At 41.3% G+C, this 27,323-nt stretch overlaps 1 protein-coding gene across 1 annotated transcript in view; it reads right to left on the bottom strand.

Moving 5' to 3' along the window:
* Nucleotides 1-27,323, bottom strand: part of LOC117513126 (1-phosphatidylinositol 4,5-bisphosphate phosphodiesterase eta-2-like) — a 667,318-nt gene that overhangs the window by 622,807 nt on the left and 17,188 nt on the right. The gene's annotated exons all lie outside the window — the stretch shown is intronic.

Genomic DNA, 27,323 nt, shown 5'->3' on the forward strand with positions numbered 1-27,323 from the left:
TAAAAGTACAGATACCCATTAAAAAATGACTTTGGTAGAAGTTCAAGTCACTGATTGAAATGCTACTCAAGTAAAAGTCTTAAAGTATCTAGTATTTATTGTACTTAAGTATGACAAGTAATGTACAACTAAATGTACTCGAGTACTGAAAGTAAAAGTACAAGTAAATGTTAATAATCAAAAATGGACAGATTTTTTTTTATATTACAAAGTTTATCTAGGTTTGTAAGTGACTGGTAATATTAGTCAAAATACTGAAAATTGTGCACATCACACAAAAACACTTCAGAATCAAGGTTTCAAAACCTAAACGAGAGTAGGCTACTCACTAGGTGTTCACAGGAACATTTATTTCTATATGTATTTATTTATTTTCATTGTTACATGGTTTTATCTTTTCTGTTGTGTTTTGTTTCATTAGGTTCTTTTTGTCTCTTTCTCTAAAATTGTATTGTAACGTTATTAGTCTATTATTGACTTATGTAGACTATTATTGTTTTTGCTATTAATATATGAATAAAAATAAATTTAAAAAATTACAATTTGACTCTTACGACATGAACGCTGAGCCATTAATTATACAGAAAACAAATCAACACAAACGTGCTGATGCAAATAGCTTAATGCTAACTTTAACATTGAAAACGCCATTGACATGCTAATGCGTTAGCGTCTGTCCCGTTTTTAAGTTATAAAATACATCTATCAACAGTTTCAGAAGACAATAACAGGTCAGTTTAACATAAAAATATTAAATAGTACTCACAGACATATGCTCTTCAGGGTTTTAGCGGGGAAAAATTAGGATAAAGCAAAATAAAATCCACGATTCAAAGCTTGAAGCACGGCTTCGACCTGCAAATCACTGCTTCGATTGGTTCAAGGTTCAAAGCAAAGCCGCTCTGCAGAAAAGTTGATTACAGACCCGCTGCAGGTCTGTAATCAATGCAGAGAAATGTTCATTTTCCTGACAAACAAGTGCGCAACTGCAAAAAAGCCTACGGACATGCCTCATGACAAATCGGCCTGACTTCGTTGCGGTCACTAGTAATCAGTGGTGTCTCTGGGTGAAAACACGAGTTTTTTCATGTGTGTGTGTTTTTTTCTTTGTAACGAGTAATGGCATGGCGAATAGAAAATGTATCGGAGTAGAAGTATGCAATTAAGGTCGGAAATGTAGTGGAGTAAAACGTAGGCTGAATTTAAAAAACTCAAGTTAAGTACAAAGTCTCCAAAAACATACTTAAGTACAGTAGTGAAGTATTTTTACTTCGTTACTATACAGCGCTGAGTTTTCCAGAAGGCAAACGGAATAGTAGGTGTCAGCACAGATCTACAACTCGCTGAGGGAGAAGTCGCCTTGTAGCTGTTGTACTTAACGTCCAAGCTACATCCATTGTCAAGTGGCAAGTTCCTGGTCCAAGCTACGTCCATTGTCAAGTGGCAAGTTCCTGGTCCAAGCTACATCCATTGTCAAGTGGCAAGTTCCTGGTCCAAGCTACATCCATTGTCAAGTGGCAAGTTCCTGGTCCAAGCTACGTCCATTGTCAAGTGGCAAGTTCCTGGTCCAAGCTACGTCCATTGTCAAGTGGCAAGTTCCTGGTCCAAGCTACGTCCATTGTCAAGTGGCAAGTTCCTGGTCCAAGCTACGTCCATTGTCAAGTGGCGAGTTCCTGGTCCAAGCTACATCCATTGTCAAGTGGCAAGTTCCTGGTCCAAGCTACGTCCATTGTCAAGTGGCAAGTTCCTGGTCCAAGCTACATCCATTATCAAGTGGCAAGTTCCTGGTCCAAGCTACGTCCATTGTCAAGTGGCAAGTTCCTGGTCCAAGCTACGTCCATTGTCAAGTGGCAAGTTCCTGGTCCAAGCTACATCCATTGTCAAGTGGCAAGTTCCTGGTCCAAGTTACATCCACTATCAAGTGGCAAGTTCCTGGTCCAAGCTACGTCCATTGTCAAGTGGCAAGTTCCTGGCCACGCTCGGTAAACTTCGGCCGTCTTCGGCCAAAGCATACTCGCCACCTAGCAGACACTGCACTGCTGTCAATGAAATTCGCAAAAATACAAAAGGGCTGATCAGGCACGGGCATTTAGTCATCTGAACATGAATGACACCAACCAATCAGAGACAAGAGACAGTTGCCACGTCTGCTTATAATGTGTGACTTAGGGCTTTTTTTTTTCTTTTTTTTTTTTTTTTTTAAGTTTAGTGAGTTTAAATAGTTACTTGAGGGAGAAAAAAATAAACAACTTGTGAGTTGTATTTTTGGGCCTACTTTTAATAACAGTGTTGCTTGATGGTTTATACATTCTGAGTGCATTTTCACCAGCTGCATCACAGCAGCCTGCAACGCTTGTTAGTTGATACAATTCTGCTGTCAGCAGGTGGCACTAATTTGGCGAAATTTGTGCATTGTTAAGCATAAATTCTGGCCTAAAAGCCAACAAAGAAGAGTGAGCAGTTTCGGTTTCAGAAATATGGCAAGCAGAAAACATAAGGAGAAAAGAAGAACAAAAAGTTGAAAGAAAAGAAAGTGTAACATAAAATATAATAAAATGAAAATAAAACCTCACAGAGCTTTTTGTCAGCAGCGCAGCAGAAATGTCTTAGACGATGCCTTTGTGCCTGCCAACTCACCACCCTGGTCACACTATGGGAGCTACAGAATGCTGACGACAATGTGACCCAAGCAGACACAGTCGACGCCCTCCAGACCACTGTTGATCTCTTTGATGGTGCCTCCTCCCACTTTGGGCTTACCTCCAACACTGGAAAGACCAAGATCCTTATGCAGGGAGTCCCGGACCATCCCCCTCCAGACACCAGCAACGTATGGCTCCATGGTGAAGTCCTTGAGACCATGGAAGCCTTCCCCTACCGAGGAAGCCACCTCTGTAATGACTGCACTGTGCACAAAGACACTGATAACAGGATCCGTGCTGCACCTGCAGCATTTGGGAGGCTCTCCAAATGCATATTTCTGAACCACAATCTCAATCTCCAGACCAAAAGCTTGGTGTTCTGAGCCATCGTTCTCTCCACCCTCATGGTTCTGAGTTGTGGGTCCTGCATACGAGTAACACAAAAAGGCTGGAGCGTTTCCAACAGCAGAAACTCTGCGATCCTGAAGGTCAAATGGCAAGACCATGTCTCCAATGAATCAGCATCAAGACCACGATTGCCTGACATTGCCTCCGTTGGGCAGGACATGTCAGAAGAATCCCCACAACCCCCTGCCAGATCCTGTTCTCACAACTTGAATCAGGCACAAGCCAGAGGTGCTCAGAAACGTGGATCCTGTGGCCAACCGAGGGCCATGCTGCGTCACTGCAACAATGACCATGCCAACTGGGAGACCCTTGCCGAGGACCGCAATGAGTGGAGGCGCACCATCACTAAGGGAACAGCCCACATGGAGAAACAACGCTGTGAAGTTGAGTACAAGAGACAGCAACTTAAAGAGCACCTTCTACTTCCCCGCTCACCACCCACTCTGCCCTGCACAAAGTGTTCCTGACTCTTCCGTTCTGCTCTGGGCCCCGAGCAGCCACAGAAGACATCGTCACCCCTGAACAACTGACGCCATGGTACTTTAATGCTCGAAAATGAGATTATGCCGATGATGATGCTGACTTTGTGACTTTTTTCCTTTGTTCAGCTATTGTCATGTGTCGCATGACCAAGGCCTAGTGAAAAGCGCTGGTATCTTGTGTTTGTGATTTTAAATTAATTAAAAAAAAAAAACCACAGTGTTGGACTATCTCCGAATGACTCTCTCTGTCTTCTTTTGAGCTGTCACAATCTTCAACCTGAATAAACAAATATAAAGATGACGTTGAATGATAATGCGATTGCTGATTATATCTAAAATATGTGATGGGATCTAGGAAAATCCTTCACATTGTGCTCTGGCATATGTCCAGGAAAGAGTGAAAATGTGTTCAATAGTAAATGGACTGCATTTATATAGTGCTTTTCCATCTGCATCACACGCTCAAAGTGCTTTACAAATAATGCCTCATATTCACCCAAGAGCGTAGGTTTGGTCTCAGCTTTGGTAGGGACAATACCACACACCCCACCCGGCCCCCCTGCTCACCACCATCACCCCCTAACCCACTCATACCATTAGATGCACAAGTACAGCATAATACATAACATATGACGACATAATGCTGAATAATTTAACACTTTATTTACAATATTAAGTGTGTAGGCAAACAAACAAATAGCTTAAATAACTAAATTGCACCCAAAATCACGAATCTATTCTATAGGCCTACACCTGAGAGAACAAGACAACAAAAAAAAAATACTTGTGGAGCTAACAAAAAAAAAAAGTTTTTGCAAACAAGATGTATAATCTATTCTCTTCATCAATAATGCAGTTGTAGGTATCTGGCAACCTAATTTGCCAAAAAAAAAAAAAAAAAAAAAGAGATTTCCAATGATATATATGGTGTATTACGGTAAACGTAAGCCTGTGATGTCATAACGTAGAGGAAAAACACGGAAGTTTCATACTAGTGCGCCGCTGATTCTCATTACCGTAAGTTCTCATGTAAGCCCTCACTCTGAAAAATTTCAACACTGACAGCAAGCCAAGAACCCGTGCTTTCCAATAGTATGCTATATGTTGCATATATTACGGTCAAGCGCGTTCGGTGACTTTTGAAACGAGGGAAAAGTATGAAAAAGAGCGCAAAAGTGACAAAAAGTACATAGACAGCAAACATAAATGTAGTATTTTTTGAGGAAAAGGCAGGGTGTTAGTGTCATTTGTGAAGGTGTGCGTGCGTGTTTGTGTGGGTGTGCAGTTTATTTTAAGTGTGGCGCACAGCATTGTTCGCAACCCCTACCCCCCCCGCCCTTCTTGTTTTTCTGCACCGGAGCAGTGTTGCCAGATATGAAATATGAAACTATCGTACCAAAACCTCAAAATTATCGTATTTTGGGAGAAATTATCGTACACAAACAAAACACATACAACGTAGCTATTTTAGCGGGTTTTTTTTAATTTACAAAGAATTTTATGTCACATTTTTAAACAGTAATTATAGTAATGGGGAAACTATGGCACAAAAAGAACGCAAATGCACTACCAGACTGTGAAGTAACACAAACATGTTAATTACCAGACTAGAAAGAGTCGAATTCAACCTCGAGGTCGCTGTCGTCATCCGATGCCATGGACACTTGTGCAGATTTTGTTTAACACAGAAAAAATGTTGACACCTCCATAAGGAACTTGAACTTTTTTTTTTATTTTTCTTGTATATCTCTTTGCTCTTGTATTTTGTTCGTTTGTTATTGCATTTGCTGAAATACAGTTTTGAAAAAAAAAAAAAAAAGATGATGTTGGTTGGGGAATCTTCCTGTCCTGTCCTGCAGAGATTGGATGGGAACTCATTCAAATGACTGTCCCGGCAGCCCAAAGCCAGCAGCAGCCCTGTGTGTGGTGTGTCTTTGATGCCGCCTGAGTGCAACGCCTGCAAAATGATTCTTGGGTGTCAGAGAGAGATGCGTGTTTGGGCAACCAACAGAAATTATCGTACATATTTGGGTTTTTTCCCATTATTGATCGTACATCATACAGAGGGCAAAACTATTGTACAAATACGACAATTATCGTACATCTGGCAACACTGCACCGGAGCCACCCATCCTCTGCGCTCCGGGACCTCCCACTTTACAAATTAAGCACTGCCTGCCACGAGATGCGCTTTGTTTACGGCCATGTGAGAAGAACGTGAGCCAATGAAATTGCAACATGGGTAACCCTGTCACTCTGGCACATCGAAAACACAAAACGTGACGACTAAAATTATAGTATCGAGTTCGAAAAAAAATAGTGAATGATTTTTTTATATAAACAAAAATGCTAAATATTGGTAGGGACTATTTAGCCATCCCAAAATATTGGTTGTGACTTGTCCCTATGGTCCATATGCAAACCTACGCCCCTGTATTCACCCCGATGTCAGGCTGCTGCCATACAAGGTGCTCACTACACACCAGGAGAAACTAGGGGATTACGGACCTTGCCCATCGGCCCTTAGTGACTTTCCGGTTGGGCTGGGATTTGAACTGAGGATCCTCTAGTTTAACCACTAGACCATCACCTCCCCAGACAACAATATTTTGGTGGAACTGGGTTTTCATTAACTTGTTATTGTAACATGTAACATCCAGCCTGTTATATTTCAAGATATCTCACCAAAATATGCTTGATTAACATTTGCTTTTTAGTATTCTTTGGAATGTCAGCCTTTAAACATTTATACCTCTAAATTCTATTTTTAAAAACCAGCCAACTCTGGTTAATTAAAGCATTTCATGCAGACAAAAAGATTGAAAACACGTGAAAACAGCTGAAAATAGGGTTTCAGGTGGTATCAAAATCTCCAAAAAGTCAAATTTCATTGCTGTTTTTTTTTCTAGATGTCATCACGTTTAGCCTGTTAGCTATATTCTCCAGCTCTCAAAAGTGCTGTCATTCGCCCCCATCTGAAAAAGCCCTCACTTGACCCCGAAATCCTGGCCCACTACAGACCCATTTCAAACCTGCCGTTCCTTTCCAAAGTCCTGGAAAAAGTTGTAGCAGCCCAACTCCACAGTCATCTTCACATCCATAACGTGTATGAAAAATGTCAGTCAGTGCCTCAAGGGTCGGTCCTTGGGCCAACCCTTTTCACCATCTACATGCTCCCACTCGGTCAGATAATCAATAAACACAAGGTTTCTTTTCATTGTTACGCAGATGACACACAGCTGTATATAAAAATGGACTCCACTCCCACCACAGTTCTGCCATCTGCACTTCACTGTTGCCTGGAGGAGATAAGGGCATGGATGGCTGATAACTTTCTTCAACTGAACAGTAGCAAAACAGAAGCCATCCTTATTGGTACCCCTCACCAAACCCAGTCCTTCTCAAACCTAAACAGTATCTCGATCTTTGACCATAACATTTCCCTGTCCTCATCCGTTACAAACCTTGGTGTCGGATTTGATTCACATCTCACATTTGACACTCACATCTGTCACCTCTGCAAGGTCTCTTTCCTCCACCTTAAAAATATCGCAAAGCTCCGCCCCTCCCTCTCCCAATCCGACGCAGAGAAGTTGATCCATGCCTTTGTCTCCTCCAGATTGGACTACTGCAACGCCCTCCTCGTCGAGATCCCTGGCAAAAGTCTACAAAAGCTGCAGCACATTCAGAACTGTGCTGCCCGGGTCCTGACGAGGAGACGCAAATATGACCACATCACTCCAGTCCTCAGATCCCTTCATTGGCTGCCCATTCAACAAAGAACTCAGTACAAACTCTGTCTCCTTACACACCAGTGCATACATGGAACCACCCCTGCCTACCTTAGTGAACTCCTGACGCCACACACCGCCCAAGAACCCTCCGCTCCACCACGTCCACCTACCGCTTGCACCAGCCCAGATCCAAGCTCTCCACCATGGGAGACAGGGCCTTCCAGGCAGTCGCCCCACGGCTCTGGAATCCCCTTCCAGAGACCCTGAGGGCTGCACAGAGTGTGGGGGCATTTAAAAAAGGCCTCAAGACATTTTTATTTAAAAGGGCCTTTTAAAATGTTAAAAATGTTAAAATTTTTAAAATGTTATGATTTTATCTGTGTGGTTATGTTTTATGAATATATTTTATTGTTCTTGACCCTGTACATTGTTTGCTTTTAGTCTCTGCTCTGTAGTACTTTGACAAATAAAATGTATTATTATTATTATTATTATAATATTCTACGTAAGAATTAGCCTGCTTGACACATTTTATAGTTTTAATATTACGCTGAATTGTTGTTAGCTTATAGTTAATCCTGACAAACAGACCTAAAACAAAGCAATTAAACTGCACAGTGCAACACTGCTGTGATATGTGATCGTTATGATGCCAATCAAGCTTTATAATAATCATAAGAGCTGTCACTAACGATTATTTTCATTGTCGATTAGCTGGCGATTATTTTTTTGATTAATCAACTAATCAAACGATTACTTTCTTTTCTTGCTAAAAATGCATCAAGCTGCTGTGCACATTAGAATTGACCTTTTAAGTCCACTTAATGGACCTTAATCAAAATACTTATGATAAATTCAGATAAACAAAGCACACATTTAACTTAAAAGTGTAAAATAAAACATTTTAGGAATGGAAAGAGGAGGACAGCAGATGAGAAGAACAGCAATGGCGTAAAGATTTAACATCGGATGAACTGGACAAGATTGAAGACGGGAAAGAAGAAGAGAACGGTTCTATCCTTGCGGGCGGCCGAGTCATCCGCATCAAAACAGCGAGCGTAGTTTCTGGACCTGTTTGCCAGAGTTTACCACAGTGCGACACAGCAGAGAGTAGGGGCGGTGTGAGTGGCCCGCTGCGGCGCGAGCCCGCAGACTTGGTAAGCGCATCAGAGACAAAACATAAAATAGTCCCAAATACTCACACATTTTTATCAAGTTCTGTTAACTTAAATAAATATTTGTGTGTTAGCTCACTGTGTGGAACCATGGTATAAGCGGATTAAACAACTCAAAGCCGTGTATTATACAGTTTGAATGCACTTCGCGGAGTTTTAGACTCCGCATCGTGCATTCAAACCGTATAATGCACGGCTTCGTTGTTTAATCCCTACATATATCAATACATGATAACTGTTGGGTAGCTAAACATGCTAGATTACCTTGTGTTGTTTGGGGTGGATTCGGCTGCCCCGGGATGATTGCGTTTCAGGTGCTCGTGCATGACTGTCGTGCTGCCATGATATGCTAGCACGACTTTGCACAGTCTGCATGTAAGTGACTTGGCAGCTTTGTTTTCTGTGAAATGCTCCCATGTTTTGGATTGTCTCGGTCTTGCTCTAAATTTCTCTGTTAACTCCGCTTCAGCTCCTTGCTGTTGCTGCTCCGCCATTGTTTATCCGAGTGCGTTGTCTTTGCGTAGGAAAAATAAATAAATAAATCACTTGGCTACCGTATCCACTTCTCCCTTGAGGAAACCCCCCCCCCCAAGTTCCTGTTGCAGTTAGCTCTTCCACAAAACACGTCACCGGACAAAAATGATACAGTTTTTGAATGGTAAAACATGATTGGGCGATTTGTCGACAATGAAAATGCGTGTCGACAACTTTTCATTGTTGACATTATCGATAATGTCGACTAATCGTGACAGCCCTAATAATCATACTTCAAAGAAATTTGCTTGGTAGATACATGTTCATTTTGACACTTTAAACATAATTATTTCTCATAATCATGATGCAAGAGGGATCAGTGAGTGGCCTAAACATAAGCTGCTGTTTTATGTATTTTTAATTTATCGGTACCTCTTCCTCCAGTGAAATTCCCAGAGCTGTCTCAGTTGGTGATTTATTAGTTCTGTGGCTAGAATGTGAATGAATGTTGAAGAGACCTCCATCCATTCGGCAGTGAAGTTGGATGCCAGAGGCATCAGGAAGTTGTGTCCGGAAGTTTGTGGATCATAGCCCCAAGGTAGAGATAGAAGAGGGTGGGGCCCAGAACGCAGCCCTGCTTCAGACCAGTGGTGATAGGGAATGTAGCACCATGGCCTCGATTCACCCAGATTAAATAAAGTACATTAATGCTGTCTCAAAAAAAAAAAAAACCTGAGTTTGCAACTGACTGTTTCCACCCCAGTTGAGAAATTCCTAAGTCATCTGGAGCTCTTCAGATAAGTTGAAAACATCCTCCAATGGTCCAACACTACTTCGCAGAGGAAAAACAGAACTGTAATTCAAAGTTCTTCAAAGTGGAGCCCTCGTCTTTTATCGGTTAAACTCCGGTCATTATGAATTACGTGACATTATAAGTGCTTCACGTCAGAATCTGAGCTTCTCCAGGCCAGGAGAACCCAAACTTTATGATCAAACTAAGGCAGGAACCTCTCAAGACTGCAAAACGTCCCCCACTAGTCCAGCGGTTAAGGGACATATTTTGGCGAAATCGTTCACATTGTGATAAAAGTGCCAGATTTGGTACAGAAGTAGCTTAGGGTATTTGGTTTCATATAAAATCGAGACCCCAGCTGGATCTTGCTTGTGAGGGCAATTATATGGATTTTAATACATACTGCTAATTTTTACCAAAATATAATATTATAACAGATTTCTCACATATAGTTACTTCTAGCATGCTCATACACATGATTGTGGTGCCAAAAAGCCATTTTAAAGGCCAGGGAGGTAAAATATTATATCACCAGTGAATACACGATCTCTTGTCATAGCAAATGTGCACCGCTTGCATGTACAGGAGCTTTGGGTTGCATTTGGAGTTGGAAAACACCAACAGTATATACCAGCTCACACAATTGCTGGCATTCTTGGGCATGAAACATGTCTAACATTGCCATTTTTCCATGCAGTCACTGGGTGTGACACTGTCTCATCTTTTGCTGGGAAAGGGAAGAAATCTGCTTTTGAGACCTGGAAAGTCTTTCCTGCTGTCACTGCTGTCTTCTCTGGTCTGTCAGCATGTCCTGAGTCAATAGAAAGGTCATGATCTATATTTGCTGGAAAGATTTGTGGTCCTTCTGTACAAGAGGACAAGCCCTGATACCAGTGTAAACAAGGCCCGACAAACATTATTTGCACATGATGCCCGGACCATTGAGAACATACCACCAATTCAAGATGCTCTTCAGGAACACCTGAAGAGAGCTGCATATCAAGGTGGCCATATCTGGGGACAGTGCTTACAATCACTACAGCAGCTACATAGCCCACAAGACTGGGGATGGCAACTCACTGATGGAAGATGGACTCCAAATTGGACCACATTACAAGAAGCTTCAAAAGCTTGTCAGGAGCTGATTAACCCTCTGGGGGCGACGCCGTCGTATATAACGGCTAAGACCAAGCTTTACTAAATTATAAATAACTTTTGAATGATATGATCTAGAAACATACTTTTTTTCTGGCTAAAAAGTTAACTCTGCGGACCTTCGAGCCAGCCATTGGCCATCTTTGTACTCCTCATACAAGCTGTGTGATGACGTGCGCAATGTGAGTGTCCAATCGGAATTGGTTCACCGTCACATAGTTTTCCAAAATCAAATCGTAGGGGAGATTTACCTCACGTGAAAAGCCAAAGATAGTTTTCAGGAGTGATATGTTGCTAGTTGGCCCGTTTGAATAGCGCCCTGGGTCAATCAATCAATTCAATTTTATTTATATAGCGCCAAATCACAACAAACAGTTGCCCCAAGGCGCTTTATATTGTAAGGCAAAGCCATACAATAATTACGGGTGCTCCAATGAGTACATACTAAACTCCAATATGCGCCCTGCACCATTACGCACAGTGATTAGTGAAAGCAGACGGAGAGCCTCTGATGATAATCTCATGTGTTCAAAGAGTGTGTAACTATCACGATTGCTCCACTAGTTTGCATGTGAATGTTACTGGATAACTCTGTTGCTTTCTCTGCGTAAAGCACTGTTTACCATATCAATGGACAACAAAACGCATAGACCATTTTGTATATATTGTTCAAAATGTGCATTTGTGTTTATTATTTGAACCTTTTTGTTGCATAATCTTTCACACAAGACCTCAAATTACCTTTATGAAGTGTCAAAACAGTCGTTTATTATAGTTTGCTGTGTGTTTTGAATAAATGTGTGTGGAAAATTCTTTTTTGATTTATTTTTTCCTTGCCTATTTTTGATTGTAAACCTTTATTACACTTATAAAACACAACAAAAACATATATATTCTGAAAGCACAGGTTGTCCTGAAAAAAAGAGACATAAAACCTGATTGTGGGATGCAGGGAGAGCTGTTAACAGCAATAATAAAACATTTATGCCATGTGAGTGAACTGTCCAAAAAATGCCCTCGGACCCCTGAGGGTTAAATGTGGATGCAAGAAAGCATGCAGGGGCCTCTGCAAATGCTATAGAGCAAGTTTACCATTCACTGCTCTTTGCTTCTGTAGTGGTAGCTGCCATCAGGACTAAATTACTATAATATCACCATTGCTGTTTGACAGTTGACCCTCCACAACTGAGTTGGTATCATCCTCTGATGTTTTTCAATGGAAGAGTTAAATGTTTGAAAAAGCAGTTTAGTGCTTGAATGACCAGAGTGGTCACTTGGATATGTGCCCCTTGTATTATTTCTTGACAAGCCAATAAGCCTATTTTTGCTGAATTTAGCAGTTAGAATTGACTTCATAGTTCAGAAATCAGCATTAACAATTTATGTAATAAACATACATAATCTCAGTATTTATTTGATATGTCATTTGTCCAGAAATACTTATACATGTTCATTCAGAACGGGATTATATCACCCCTACCCATTAATTACAGTGACACATGGCACTTTTTAGGTAGTTTTATAGTTGTTATAGATGGCTGTTATTATTACAGTAAAAAGAGGTAGAAACACTATTAGGTATTTTCTGGGATTACACACAATTATCTGGTCACAACATTAAGTTTTGAAATGCAGTCCACTCAATCATAAAATCTGTTAGGGATCTTTTCCTATACCCCTAATCAAACCCAGCATACTGCTTATCCAAGGCTTAATGGAAAATTAGTTGGTATATTTTAGTATATTTGGATATTTTTGACACAAATAGCAAATGTGGACACTTCATTTGGTTATAACAGTCAGTTACAAGTTACTGTTGAAACCTGTCCACCTCCTGGAATTTGCACAATTTTCACAACTTTGGTATTTTAGGCCTTTTAGGCCTTGTTTTTCTCTGGTCTGACTAACTAAGGTACATTTTGATGTGGGTCCCTAGCTTAAATTAGTCTCCATATCTTAAAGAACATCTCTGCCCATTTTGGTGCTTTTATCACATTTTGAACAATTTTTCCCTTATCCGCTGGACTACACGCCAAGATGGGGCCATAAATCTTTGAATCTCCACAACGAGCTACTTTCTTTGTTTAAAGCAAAGGAAAAGACCTTTGGTTTGAAATAAAAAAAAAATAAATAGATCAGTATTTCTTTCATTTATATCTAAAGACATGTTTGTTTGCATTGATTATTCAAAATGCTTTGCATGTAGTCATTCCATTTATTAATATGTGTTCTTGCCACTGATCTGTGTGTAAGTGTGACCTTTCTGCATTATCCAAAATGCTGATGTTGAAGTACTCTGTTTATCCAAAGGATGTGTCTGACTAGTAATAATGTGTATCCATTTGAGTGTCTGAGATCAAATAGTATTTCAAATTAATTAATGTGTTTAAATAAGTTAAATGGACTGCATTTATATCGCGCTTTTCCATCTGCATCAGACGCTCAAAGCGCTTTACAATTATGCCTCACATTCACCACAATGTCAGGGTGCTGCCATACAAGGCGCTCACTACACACCGGGAGCAATAGGGGATTAAAGGCCTTGCCCAAGGGCCCTTAGTGATTTTCCAGTCAGGCTGGGATTTGAACCCATGATCTTCTGGATTCAACTCCTTAACCACTAGACCATCACCTCTCCTAAAGTTGAATCATTTGTGTCTGCACTGTGGGCCCATGAAGTTTCTGTAAAGTTACACACCCTAAATGGGTGGAGTTTGGTGACGTCAGTCCCCCTCTAAGAAGTTAGGACAGAGCCTCACTCTCCCCTTCTGCCCTTGCCTTCTCCCTTCTGCTCTCTCTTCGGCCTTCACTTTCGGCCATCTCCATGCTCTCTCTCTTTTTCTTTCCTGTTGAACGCTTAATTGTTATTTTTGGGCCAAGGCCCCATTGCTGAGCTAAGCTAAGCTACCACTTGGCTTTCATTCATTCTTTACTTTGACAGACTTAAAGTTTAGCCTGAGGCTTTAAGGTGCGCCAAGTCTTTTGAATTTTTAAGAGAACTTCCAAGCTGAGCTTTTCAAATTAAGAGCGAATTTATTTATTAAATACAGAAACGCGACTTTTCCTTTTCATTATAATTTTTCAACGCTCTTAAAGTTTTACTTTTTTCTAAATTCACAAATAATTTATTTGGCTCCAACAACTTTTTTAAAGCTACCAGACAACATTTTCAACAAACACCTTCTACCTCTGGGTTCCTGCAAGCTGACAACAGAGCTCGTTTCAAACCAGCAGCTAAACTGTCGGTAGAGCCAGCCGACACAAGCCCTGGGATCACTCGGGGACACCTCTGAGTTAACCTCTCCGACCCAGGCGAGCTCACGCTGCCCAGATCATGAATATCCACGACGGACGAAACAACTCTACAACAGCAGCTAAGTGATCCAGGAAAAGGGTTTGTTGTCTATGGATACAAAGTGGCTAATTTTAATCCTTTGGCTCCTTTTTAAACATATGAGGGCTGTCCATAAAGTATAGGTCCTTTTTATTTTTTTCAAAAACTATATGGATTTCATTCATATGTTTTTACGTCAGACATGCTTGAACCCTCGTGCGCATGCGTGAGTTTTTCCACGCCTGTCAGTGACATCATTCGCCTGTGAGCACTCCTTGTGGGAGGAGTCGTCCAGCCCCTCGTCGGAATTCCTTTGTCTGAGAAGTTGCTGAGAGACTGGCGCTTTGTTTGATCAAAATTTTTTCTAAACCTGTGAGACACATCGAAGTGGACACAGTTCGAAAAATTAAGCTGGTTTTCGGTGAAAATTTTAACGGCTGATGAGAGATTTTGAGGTGATACTGTCGCTTTAAGGACTTCCCATGCAGTGGGACGTCGTGCAGCGCTCTCAGGCGCCGTCGTCAGCCTGTTTCAAGCTGAAAACCTCCACATTTCAGGCTCTATTGATCCAGGACGTCGTGAGAGAACAGAGAAGTTTCAGAAGAAGTCGGTTTCAGCATTTTATCTGGATATTCCACTGTTAAAGGAGATTTTTTTAATGAAAGACGTGCGGACGGGTCCGCGCGTCGGGACGCAGCCGGCGCGGTGCGGCGGCACAGGAAAAACACCTCCGTGTTGATAACCATTTGTAAAATCCAGGCGGCTTTTGAGTGAGTATATGAGAAAATGTTTAACAGCTGGACATGTTCCAACTTGTCCTTAAGGCTTCCAACAGAGGTGGTTTCCTGTGGCGGAGCGTCGCGGCAGCTGCGAGCCGACACTGCAATCCGCCCACACGTCTTTCATTAAAAAAATCTCCTTTAACAGTGGAATATCCGGCTAAAATGCTGAAACCGACTTCTTCTGAAACTTCTCTGTTCTCTCACGACATCCTGGATCAATAGAGCCTGAAATGTGGAGGTTTTCAGCTTGAAACAGGCTGACGACGGCGGCTGAGAGCGCTGAGCGACGTCTCGCACCGTGGGAAGTCCTTAAACCGACAGAATCACCTCAAAATCTCTCATCAGCCGTTAAAATTTTCACCGAAAACCAGCTTAATTTTTTGAACCGTGTCCACTTCGATGTGTCTCACAGGTTTAGAAACAATTTTGATCAAACAAAGCGCCAGTCTCTCAGCAACTTAGACAAAGGAATTCCGACGAGGGGCTGGATGACTCCTCCCACAAGGAGTGCTCACAGGCGAATGACGTCACCGACAGGCGTGGAAAAACTAACGCATGCGCACGAGGGTTCAAGCATGTCTGACGTAAAAACATATGAATGAAATCCATATAGTTTTTGAAAAAAATAAAAAGGACCGTTACTTTATGGACAGACCTCGTATTCATGCTTGTTTAATATTTTTCTTCATAATTGGCTTCAAAATTCATCACTAAATTCCAATCAGATTTATTTACTTAAAGTTTTAAGCTTCATCTCTTTTTCTTCCAACATCTCATGAGTGAGTAAGAAAATTGTTTCCATGAATGAACTTATTTTCATCACTGCCCATAAAATGCCAGTAAAATGTTCATTTCTTGTATAAATTGTAAATAATTCTGCTGTGGTTTATTTTGTGTACAGAAGGCAACTCTTGGTCAACTGTATCGTGAGAATTCAGACTTCAAATCAGAGATTGATTAAATTAAATTGAGACGGATTAATTCCTTTGAGACTGATAAATTAATGTTTAAATTATAGTATCTATGCTATACAAATAATAGGTGGTGCCCTGAGTAATAATTAAATAATAAGTATTAAACCATAAATTAATTATTTTGGGTGACCCGTTATATTGGGCCTAGTCAATCTAATTCAATTTGGGAGTTAAACTATTCATTCACTATAAATTGCTACATATTAATGGTTCTCCGTGTGTGGGCGATTCAGTAATAAATTATTTTATTAAATCAATGTTACAGGAAGGAGTCAGAAATGCTGTTCTTGTCCACGACACAGCCAGTCATCCCATCATGAAGGGCCTGTACAAGGTCCGTGAAGTGGTCGGAACAGCTGAAAGGTCTCAAGGTTGCCCAAATCGCTGGTCTTGGGACACTATCGAAAGCCTTCTCCACATCCCAGAAGCTGAAAAGGAGAGGTCTTCATTGTTCATGGGACATCTCCTGTAGCAAGCGGGCACAGAAGATCATGTCAGTGGTGCCACGAGATGGCTGGAAGCCACACTGTGACTCTGGAAGGACTTCCTCATCGACGGCCAGGAGCCTGTCAAGCATAACCCACGCAAAGATCTTTCCGGCAATGCTGCTGTAATTTCCGCAGATGGACCGATCCCCCTTGGTAATGATGGTGGCATCCTTCAGGTCTGCAGGTATGGCTTTCATCTCCCATATGCGCACGATCAACATGAATAGCCTGGTCTTCACGGCTATGCTCCCATGACAAATGAGTTCCAAGGCAATGTTGTCGGGCCTGAGGGACTGCCATGCCTTCAGGCACTTCAATGCCTTCTGAAACTCACTGTAGGAAGGAGGGAGTGACATCCAATGCTAGAAAGGGGGTCGGGGTACCTTACGGAGCAATTCTGGACGATTCAGGAGCATCTGAAAGTGTTCCTTCCACCTTCTGAGGATGGCTTGATCATCTGTAACGGTGGTTGCCCTGTCAGCAGACTGGAGGGTGTTACTACCACTGTGACGAGGACCAAAGATTTCCTTTGTTGCAGCTTAGAAGCACCGAAGGTCTCTGCTATCAGCATATGACGATCTCCTTTGCTTTTTCTTGCCACCAGAGGTTCTGCATTTCTCTGACCCTTCACAGGCACTCATGCTATGCCTTTTGGAATTCTCACAAGCTGGCACAAGTACAGTGGTTCTCCCATGCAAGCAGAGCAGATCTCTTCTGGTCAAGCAGTTGTCAGATATCGGTATCACTTTGATCAAACCAGTCTTGATGGGAACGACTGGAATAGCCGACTATGTCCTCTGCAGCCTTACTGATGGTGCAACTGAGAATGGACCAGTCTGCTTCTACTGAGTCTTGCTGAAGTGTCAGTGGTGGAGCCTCACTGAGAAGCTATGCAAGATGATTTGAGTAGTTTTCTTGAACTGTAGTCTTGCCATGTTGAAGCGACATGCCATCTTTGCCCTGGTGTGGGTGGGGGAGGGTCCGCAGTCAGAGTCTGAGAAGAGTTGTCAAGAGCCGATGCTCTGTCCAACAACTGTCTGTACCGGGCATGCTGCAGGTCATAAGGACATCACTCCGGTCACATGTTCGAGTAAGGATATAGTCAAGTATGGTCCAGTGCTTTGACCACAGGTGTTTCCAGGTGGTCTTGTGATGGTTTGAAAGCTGGAAAAAGGTGTTAGTTATAGTCAACTCATTTTCAGCACATAGGCCAAGAAGGAGAAGTCTGTTGGAGTTGCAGGATCCAAGGCCCTGCTTGCCCACAATGTCCTCCCAGAGTCTATGGTCGCGACTGACTCTGGCATTGAAGTCTCCAAGCACGAGGAGCTTTTCTCTGCTGGGGAGGGCTTGAATGGTACTGTTCAGGGCAGCATAGAATGAACCCTTGATGTCATCCTTGGAGTCAAGGGTTGGAGTGTAGATGGAGATCAGAGTCAAGTGGTTGCTGTCAGGGAGTGCAGAGAGTCATAAGACGTTTGTTTATGGCAGTTGGGGCCAGGTTATAGCGATTGATCAATGATGTCTTGATCACAAAGCCAACACCGTAGATCCGCCACTTTTCAACATCTTTCCCTTTCCAGAAGAAAGTCTAGTTGGCTCCAAGTTCAGACAGACTTCCCTCTCCAGCAAGGCTTGTTTTGGAGAGGGCAGCAATATCAATGTTGAAGTGGTCAAGCTCCTAACTCACAAGGGCAGTGCGTCGGTGTGGTTTATCTGTGTCATTGTGGTCTATGTGGGTCCTCACATTTCATGCTCCCACCGTAAAAGGGTTCAGTTTACGTTTTCTTCTCGTGTTTTGATTGCATAAGTAGGTCCCCACTGGCTCCAGTCTGCCAGTCAGGCGGAGTTGTGGTGACCAATGTTTACCCCACCTTTTTCTAGGGGTCTCTCCATTCAAAGCAGGCTGTGGTACTCCTAAATAGGCCAGCCTAGTCACGCCTATAGCTGGCAAACTGTCATGTCACCACAACTTCCTAGATAGAACGACCTTCATACAAGCGCCGCCAGTGTGTGGCTCCAGATTATAGACTCCCAACTGACCATGCCTGTCCCTGTCATCCAGAGTACCACTGCCACAGGACTTTTGAAAAGGATAAGAAAGTTGAGGGTGTGATTCTGACATGAATCGCCTTCACCTGAGTTTGTTTAAGGTGGATAGCAGGTTGCATGCCTGGGACCCACACACTTTGGGCACCCGCCTTCTCCAGTGGCACCATAGAGGATGGAGATGTGCTGGTTCTGGTTGGGATACTTGCTGCCGGAGACTTGATTACAGTCAAGGTCTGTCTTAAACCATGCCAGCCCGCCTGGCGTTGCTCTCATCCGCCAGTTGCAAAACAGCTACTGTTGAATGTTCCAAACCCTAGTAACCCAAAGGCCCCCTTGGTTTTGTGGCACCGACCGCACTCACCAGTCAGAGTAGGTTATAACCGTCACCTGTGTGCTTTGTATAGGTTTCAGGTTGGGTTGCACTGATCCCATGCATTACCTTCCAACTCTGCCTGGATGCAGTTTAATGTCATATCCAGGACATTAAAGTCTCAAATCGTTGAGAAAAAAGGTAGAAGCTGCATTTCTTCCATCATCGAAAATCCTACGAGTCCAGAGCGCATAAAGGAATGAAACAAAACCAAAACAAAAGAAAAATAAAACAAACTGCGACCTTGACATTTTAAACAAAATCAAAACGAAACATTCATGATGACGTGACTTGACAGCAGGTATCAGACCAAGCGCCAGCCTGTGATCATGTCTGCAGCCAACCTGTGGTGTCTGCAGCACCTGCAGGTGCCGGATCTGATTGTCTTGACAACAGTTTGTCTTCACAACAACGTGTGCGCACACGCATGTCCCAGCAGTTTGTGGCTGGGATGTGCATGAATAGTTAAAGTAGTTGATAAAACGTTCTTGCCGCTATTGTTTCTATATGAAAACATTGCTTTTCATTCCACACGTGAACAAGTCACACTCAGCTCGTCTGAGCTTTAGTTACTGATCCATTCAGATATCGTCAATGTTCATGCAAGACGTTGGACGACAATCAAAGGGAACGCTGACAGTACGGGAACTATGCAAATGATGAGGAACCATCAACACAGAAAGCAAAACAGAATACCGATGAATTAAGGTTGTCGTCAGAATTCATTCCCGTTTTTCAACAGTTTGAAAATTCTGATAAAGTGCCAGCTACAGGAACAAAGCTGGAGGATGGTTAAACGATATCTTAGAAAGTCAACGCAAATCCAGATTTCTTATTTCATTTTGGCTTTGGTGTCCTTCATTAGTGCTGTGTGACCATGGCTCCAGCAACACCCCCACCACAGTCAGTTGGTGGCCCTATTTGGGGGAAATGTCCAGGGCCTTTTTTGGTCCCTGCAGACACAGATGAAAGTGGGTGTGTTGGAGCTATAAATACAACTGCTGACATGTGTGCACGCTACAATAGTTGTACTGACATCAGGGGTGGATCTACAATCAGATCTTTTGGGGGAGCTCAGCCCCCAACAAGGACACAACATGCATGCCTTGCCTGCAAAAAATGTTCCACCCCTGTGTTTAATACACCTTTTCACTGGGTGACACTTAAATACTAGTAATACTTTCAATATCTGTACTGAAGCACAAATTATCAGTAAACAAATGTGCCTCAGATACCTTTCTTTTGGACTGTCACTTGTACTCCTGTTGACTTTTTCTTATGAATGATGTTTAAAAACCTTTCCCTTTTTTAAACAAAACTCCATTTTCTGAGGTCCTTTCCTGACGTACACAGCCTCTTTTGAAATAAAAGGAATGTGGTTTTAAAAGTAACTTGTGATGACATCATTTTAAATAAGTATCCTGAATGACATAATATGGAGAAAATTTTGCTCAAATTAGGTCTGATCTAAAAACACAGATTTGAGGGTCCTTAAAATGTCAGGAAGGACAGGGCTAATTTGAATGAAAATTTGTAATCTATCAGCCCCTCACGTCTTCCACTTACAGGTCAAAAATCATTTTAAAAGTTAATTAATCAATTTCACAGACTGGGGACTCAGAAAATGGGTGTTAAAAACCCCAAAACTGTTCTTTTAACAACATAAAAAAGGAAACTTTTATTGGGTTTTAAATGGGCATTATCTACATATGAAAAACTGCTAGGAGTGGTGGAATCAAGGCATCTGCCATACTATTAGAGATATGGCCCATCGACTTGCGCGAGTAAACAGGAATCCGTGCCAAAAAGAGGGTGTGGTGCCCCTTTTTGGACCATTCTGGAAGGAATTACAGTGGATCTGGAACGTATTCACAGCACTTCACTTCTTCCACATTTTCTTAGTTACAGCCTTATACCAAAATGGAGTAAATTCATGTTTCCCTTCAAATTCTACTCGCAAGACCCATAATGACAACATGGAAAAAGCTTTTTTGAAATTTTTGCAATTAAAAAAAAACAAAAACAAACAAAAACTTAAGAAATCACATGTACATAAGTGTTCACACCCTTTGCACAAGACTTTGTTGAGGCACCTCTGGCATCAATTACAGCCTCAAGTCTTCTTGAATATGATGCCACAAGCTTGCTGCACATACAACCCCTGGCAAAAATTATGGAATCACCGGCCTCGGAGGATGTTCATTCAGTTGTTTAATTTTGTAGAAAAAAAGCAGATCACAGACATGACACAAAACTAAAGTCATTTCAAATGGCAACTTTCTGGCTTTAAGAAACACTATAAGAAATCAAGAAAAAAAGATTGTGGCAGTCAGTAACAGTTACTTTTTTAGACCAAGCAGAGGAAAAAAATATGGAATCACTCAATTCTGAGGAAAAAATTATGGAATCACCCTGTAAATTTTCATCCCCCAAATTAACACCTGCATCAAATCAGATCTGCTCGTTGACATTGACCCTATGTGTCTTTTTGCAAGGAATGTTTTTGCAGTTTTTGCTCTATGGCAAGATGCGTTATCATCTTGAAAAATGATTTCATCATCCCCAAACATCCTTTCAATTGTCCAAAATATCAGCATAAACTTGTGCATTTATTGATGATGTAATGACAGCCATCTCCCCAGTGCCTTTACCTGACATGCAGCCCCATATCATCAATGACTGTGGAAATTTACATGTTCTCTTCAGGCAGTCATCTTTATAAATCTCATTGGAACGGCACCAAACAAAAGTTCCAGCATCATCACCTTGCCCAATGGAGATTTGAGATTCATCACTGAATATGACTTTCATCCAGTCATCCACAGTCCACAATTGCTTTTCCTTAGCCCATTGTAACCTTGTTTTTTTCTGTTTAGGTGCTAATGATGGCTTTCGTTTAGCTTTTCTGTATGTAAATCCCATTTCCTTTAGGCGGTTTCTTACAGTTCAGTCACAGACGTTGACTCCAGTTTCCTCCCATTCGTTCATTTGTTTTGTTGTACATTTTTCGATTTTTGAGACATATTGCTTTAAGTTTTCTGTCTTGACGCTTTGATGTCTTCCTTGGTCTACCAGGATGTTTGCCTTTAACAACCTTCCCATGTTGTTTGTATTTGGTCCAGAGTTTAGACACAGCTGACTGTGAACAACCAACATCTTTTGCAACATTGTGTGATGATTTACTCTCTTTTAAGAGTTTGATAATCCTCTCCTTTGTTTCAATTGACATCTCTCGTGTTGGAGCCATGATTCATGTCAGTCCACTTGGTGCAACAGCTCTCCAAGGTGTGATCACTCCTTTTTAGATGCAGACTAACGAGCAGATCTGATATGATGCAGGTGTTAGTTTTGGGGATGAAAATTTACAGGGTGATTCCATAATTTTTTCCTCAGAATTGAGTGATTCCATATTTTTTTCCTCTGCTTGGTCTAAAAAAGTAACCGTTACTGACTGCCACAATCTTTTTTTCTTGATTTCTTATAGTGTTTCTTAAAGCCAGAAAGTTGCCATTTGAAATGACTTTAGTTTTGTCTCATGTCTGTGATCTGCTTTTTTTCTACAAAATTAAACAACTGAATGAGCATCCTCCGAGGCCAGTGATTCCATAATTTTTGCCAGGGGTTGTATCTTTGGGCAATTTTGCCCATTCCTCTTTGCAGCACCTCAAGCTCCATCAGGTTGGATCGGGAGCGTTAATGCACAGCCATTTTCAGATCTCGCTGCAGCTGCTCGCACTGTGGGATGAGCTGCACCACATCGTGCTGCTGATGTGGAGGAAAATAAAATAAAAAAAACAGCTGTATAATTAGTGAATATCACTGGGTTGATATAAATAATACATAAAAGGGGGATGCAATACAGAACCCTGCAGTTAAATAATCCTGGTTAAAGAAAATAAATAAATGCCACTCACGGGATTTGAACCCATATGCTCCGATTACCAGATGGAAACCTTACCACTGCGCCTGAAATGGTTAAAAACAAGCAGACAAACATATTTTCTAAAAATAAATAAATAAATAAAAGCGCTGTGATAACTGATCAAACAGCGTTTGGTACGGCGTATTTCTGCTGACGTCACTGAAAGTGGCGTACTTGTCGTACTGTTGGCCTGTCATATGATCCTGCGGCATGCCGCTTACTATCTTGTCAGACAGATGTGATGTTCAGATCGCCTGCTGCATGTGCACATGAACTGGCGGTCCGGTCCAGCTGGAACAGCCTTTCAATGTGCGTGCTCTCCAGCCCGTCACAGAAGCGATATACAGTATGTTTTTATGTATTTCGATGTGAGGACTAGGGCTGTCATGTTAGGAATTTCTGGAGACGATTAACTGTCAGACAAATAATTGCGATTGACGAATATATTGTCTATTTTTTTCCATTCTTTATATTCTACTATTGTAGTATAATTACACAACTCTGGAAGAATGTTTGGCTTCTGTGAGTGCAGAAACTGGGAATAATGCAACATTTTTATTTTTATCTTCATTTTACATACAGTCCCAACTTTTCCTGATTTGTGGTTGTTTCTGTTGCATTTCTGAAATAGTTTCTCCTCATCAGTCACGTTTTGTGCTTAAACACTACATTAAGCTCTAGATTGAACAAATAAATACCTTTGGAAAATAACAGCTGTTAAAGTTCAGAGTTCTCACCTGCGTTTTATGATCTGTGCATCTGAACATCACCACAGCTTCTCCACGTTCATTCATATATTCTCATTTTTAAATATGTTTTTAAAGATATTTGACCGTTTATTTCATCTCATGAGCTCATAAATTCAGTGTAAGACACGCACATGGTGTGAACTGGACGGTAACGGCAGAATCACACTGGGAGAGAAAGTTCAGAGAGAAGTAAAGGCAGCTCCACGTTTTGGTTTTGTTTTTTTAACATGTTCACTCGGGTTAAAATCCTCTCTCTGCTCCGCGCTCGCTGCGTGCACTGATGGTTCTCAGGAGACTGTAACGTGTCGTGCCTCCATTCAGGAATCTCCCTCACCCACCCCCTCCCTTGAAGTCTACAGCCTGTTGACTCCACACGCGCACACACACACACACACACACCGGCCACTGTTTTAATCGGCCGTCTTATCCAAACGGCAGGACAGATCACTCCTCAGCCTCCGTGTTATTGTCCTGCCTTAAGACGAGAGCGAAACAGAGTGAGCGAGGCTGAAGCACAATGACATCAGATTCTGGGTCGTTTTATGCTTTGTGGATAAAATAAATAATTCACAGTAATCACGAATATGAAAAATAATCACAATTGGCGAATACTGTAATAATCGTGACTGCTCTAGTGAGGGCAGCAAGGATACACATGCACGTGTCCGTCAAAACACGGTGTGTGCAACACACATTCATTTTTAATTTTTCTGTTCACAAACCAGAATTTTCTGGTCCTGGACAGCTCTGATGTCCAAGACCAGAGTTGTCAACAGCTGCCACGCCCTTGTCCGTTCAGTGCACAGAACAAGGTGTCACTCTAATCAGATGAGAGGTGCCTTGCCTGCGGGGAGGGCACATGCCATGTGTTTGGGGGATGGGTGGGTGGGCGACACTCCGGCATGCCACGTGTACACGCCAACACCACAGTCATGGGGGCACTTGGACAAACGTCAACGCAAGCTCAAAAGTGATCATCTGCTGACTGTTTTCGTGATGATAGTACAAACGGCCACACATTTTTTAAGTGTCAAACGAGCGATGTTAGATGTTCATGTGTGTCAGCTCAAATTTGGCCGACACCTACCATGAGAGAGATCGATGGGGTTGCACAGCTCACTCTGTCTTTCAGCCGCTCACTCAAATAATTGTAGCAACAGGTGTATGAGGCGTTTGAGGCAGAGAGGAATTTGCACATTTTGCATACCAATACTGGTTCATGCACACTTCAACCAACTTCGAACTATGTGTGAAGGGGCCCTGAGGTTTGCACTCTATGAATGCGGAGTGGCCCAGGATATAATTCAGGAGGCACAATAATCTTTGTTTCTTAAATGGAAAGCTTGGCAGTGGTATTTTGAGACTGTGAACATGCTATATTGTCAATTTAAAAGCTAATAAAAAGTTTCCTTGCTTACGTAGTTTTGAATGAATGAATTTCAATGAATTTATTCAGAGGAGCACACACACACACACACACACACACACACTTAACAACAAAGAAAAGAAGAAATATTTCATTACACAAATGAAACAAAACTCAGTTTCGTGCAGCCGAAAGGGTGTAGGCTGAAGCAAAATCATAAACACCCACCCCTTTAACCATTTGCTATATACACATATATCATCAGATGATATCAAAATCAGATGATTTCAAAATACTGTCAAACAAATTTGCAACTAATAATAGTGATACTAATAACAATAGTAACAATAATACTGACAATAATAACAATAGCAATAATAATATCAAACATTTTACATACAATATAGCAGCACAAACTCATCTTATCTCATCAGACACATATCTAGAGAACATCATTTCTTTATATTCATATTTAAACTGATTAATATTTGTACATCGTTTGCATTCCACCATCAGGTTATTCCACATTTTAGGGCCACAAATGGAGACACAGAACCTTTCCTGGTCATCCAAGTGCCAGCAATTTTAAAATACAAGCCCCTTAGATTATATTTTGCCTCATTCTCCGTGAAAAATTCTTGAATTCTAAAGGGCACTTGCTTGTTTTTCACTTTATACATTAACTGAACAGTTTCTGTGTAGGCTCTCAGTTGTCCAGGTGGTTTCCATAGTAGAGAAGCTTGAATCTTCGACTGGACTGGGTTGCTTGACGCAAGGACGTTTCGCTTCAAATCCCAGAAGCTTCCTCAGCTAAAATTCTTGCTCTGGTAGTCTGACTTCTGTCTTGACTATTAATTGAACAGCCTTAAACGCAATCATGTTGTGGAGTTTTAATATTTTAGATTTAATGAACAATGAGTTGGTGTGGTCTCGATAACCAGCATTGTGAGTAGGGATGGGTATTGATAAGATTTTATCAGCGAACCAGCGGATCAAAGCTTCAATTGCTTCATTGGTTCACGCGTCAAAGCGGTGTCGCACTGCAGAAGTGGTTGATTACAGAGCCGCTGCAGGGTCTGTAATCAACATAGAGGAATGATCATTTTCCCAATAAACACCCTCAAAAACAACGGCCGCTCTGAAGGACCGATAAGGGAATTGTTAAGCAAAAAGACTATTGATGTCGGTGGATCGAACCATTTATTAAAAATACCCGAAAAGAACCGGTTCTCGATACCAAATCCTAATTGTGAATTGTTCTTAATGCTCTTTTTTAAAGAATGAATAATGGTTGCAATGTAGTTTTATAACTGTTGCCCCAAACTTCATTACAGTAAGTTGGTAGGGTGCAACCAATGAATAGAGAGCATGTAGTGCTTTGCAATCAAGAACATGCTTTGCTTTATTTAATACTGCAATACGTTTTGATACTTTCTTTTGAATATGATGAATATGAGCGTTCCAATTAATTATTTCATCAATTAATGACACTCATTTTCTTTGACACGTTCTATGTTTACCCCTTGAATATTTACCTCCGCCAAGGAGGTAATGTTTTCGGTCAAGTTTGTTTGTCTGTTTGTCAGCAGGATAACTCAAAAAAAAGTTTTGAACGGATTTTGATGAAATTTTGTGGAGTGGTTGGAAATGACAAGAGGAACAAGTGATTAAATTTTAGTGGTGATCCGGATCACGATCCGGATCCAGGAATTTTTTAAAGGATTCTTCACCATTGCGGGATAGGGGGAATTTTGACATTCTAGTTTCTAACTCCACAAAAACAAGGCAGAAAGGCTTGAAAAAATTAGGGTGTAACATAGTCAAATGTTCTATCAAACAACAAAGTTTGGTGATGATCGGATCCAGATGCCGGATCTGGTGATCCAGAATATGCAAAAATATAGGGAAAATAGAAAATGTGTCAGTGTGAGGTGACAAATGAAGCTAGAGATGCACAACTAACACCAAACTGTAGCTGAATCTGTACTGATTCAGTAAGGTGTCATCAGATTTGATGTAGCTTCAAATGTTATGGAGCTAGATCCAGAAGAAAACCGCCATTATTATACAATAACTTTTGAACTAATAAAGACATAAAAGTGATTCCAAGTTCTAGTGGTATGCTTTCATGGTCAAGGATGTCAAATATACAGTGTATATAAAAGTGTATGTATCATAGTTTTGGTTGTAACACTGAATTGTTGAATAGATCACTGTGCCAAGGAGGGAATCCCTTTAGGGTCAGTGACCCTATGGCCTTATGTAGCACATGCAACACTTAAAAAATAGTTCTATTTCAGAATTTACTGTTATTTATTTAGAGAAGTGTTTCATAAATGTAAAAAAAAATTCATATATGCAGTTTAGTTGAATAATAAATTGAATTGTCTTTTTTTTAATTAATTTAATTAGCTTATAATGCGCCA

The sequence above is a fragment of the Thalassophryne amazonica genome, chromosome 6 (assembly GCF_902500255.1).
Source record: "Thalassophryne amazonica chromosome 6, fThaAma1.1, whole genome shotgun sequence".
In the NCBI taxonomy this organism is placed as follows: domain Eukaryota; kingdom Metazoa; phylum Chordata; class Actinopteri; order Batrachoidiformes; family Batrachoididae; genus Thalassophryne; species Thalassophryne amazonica.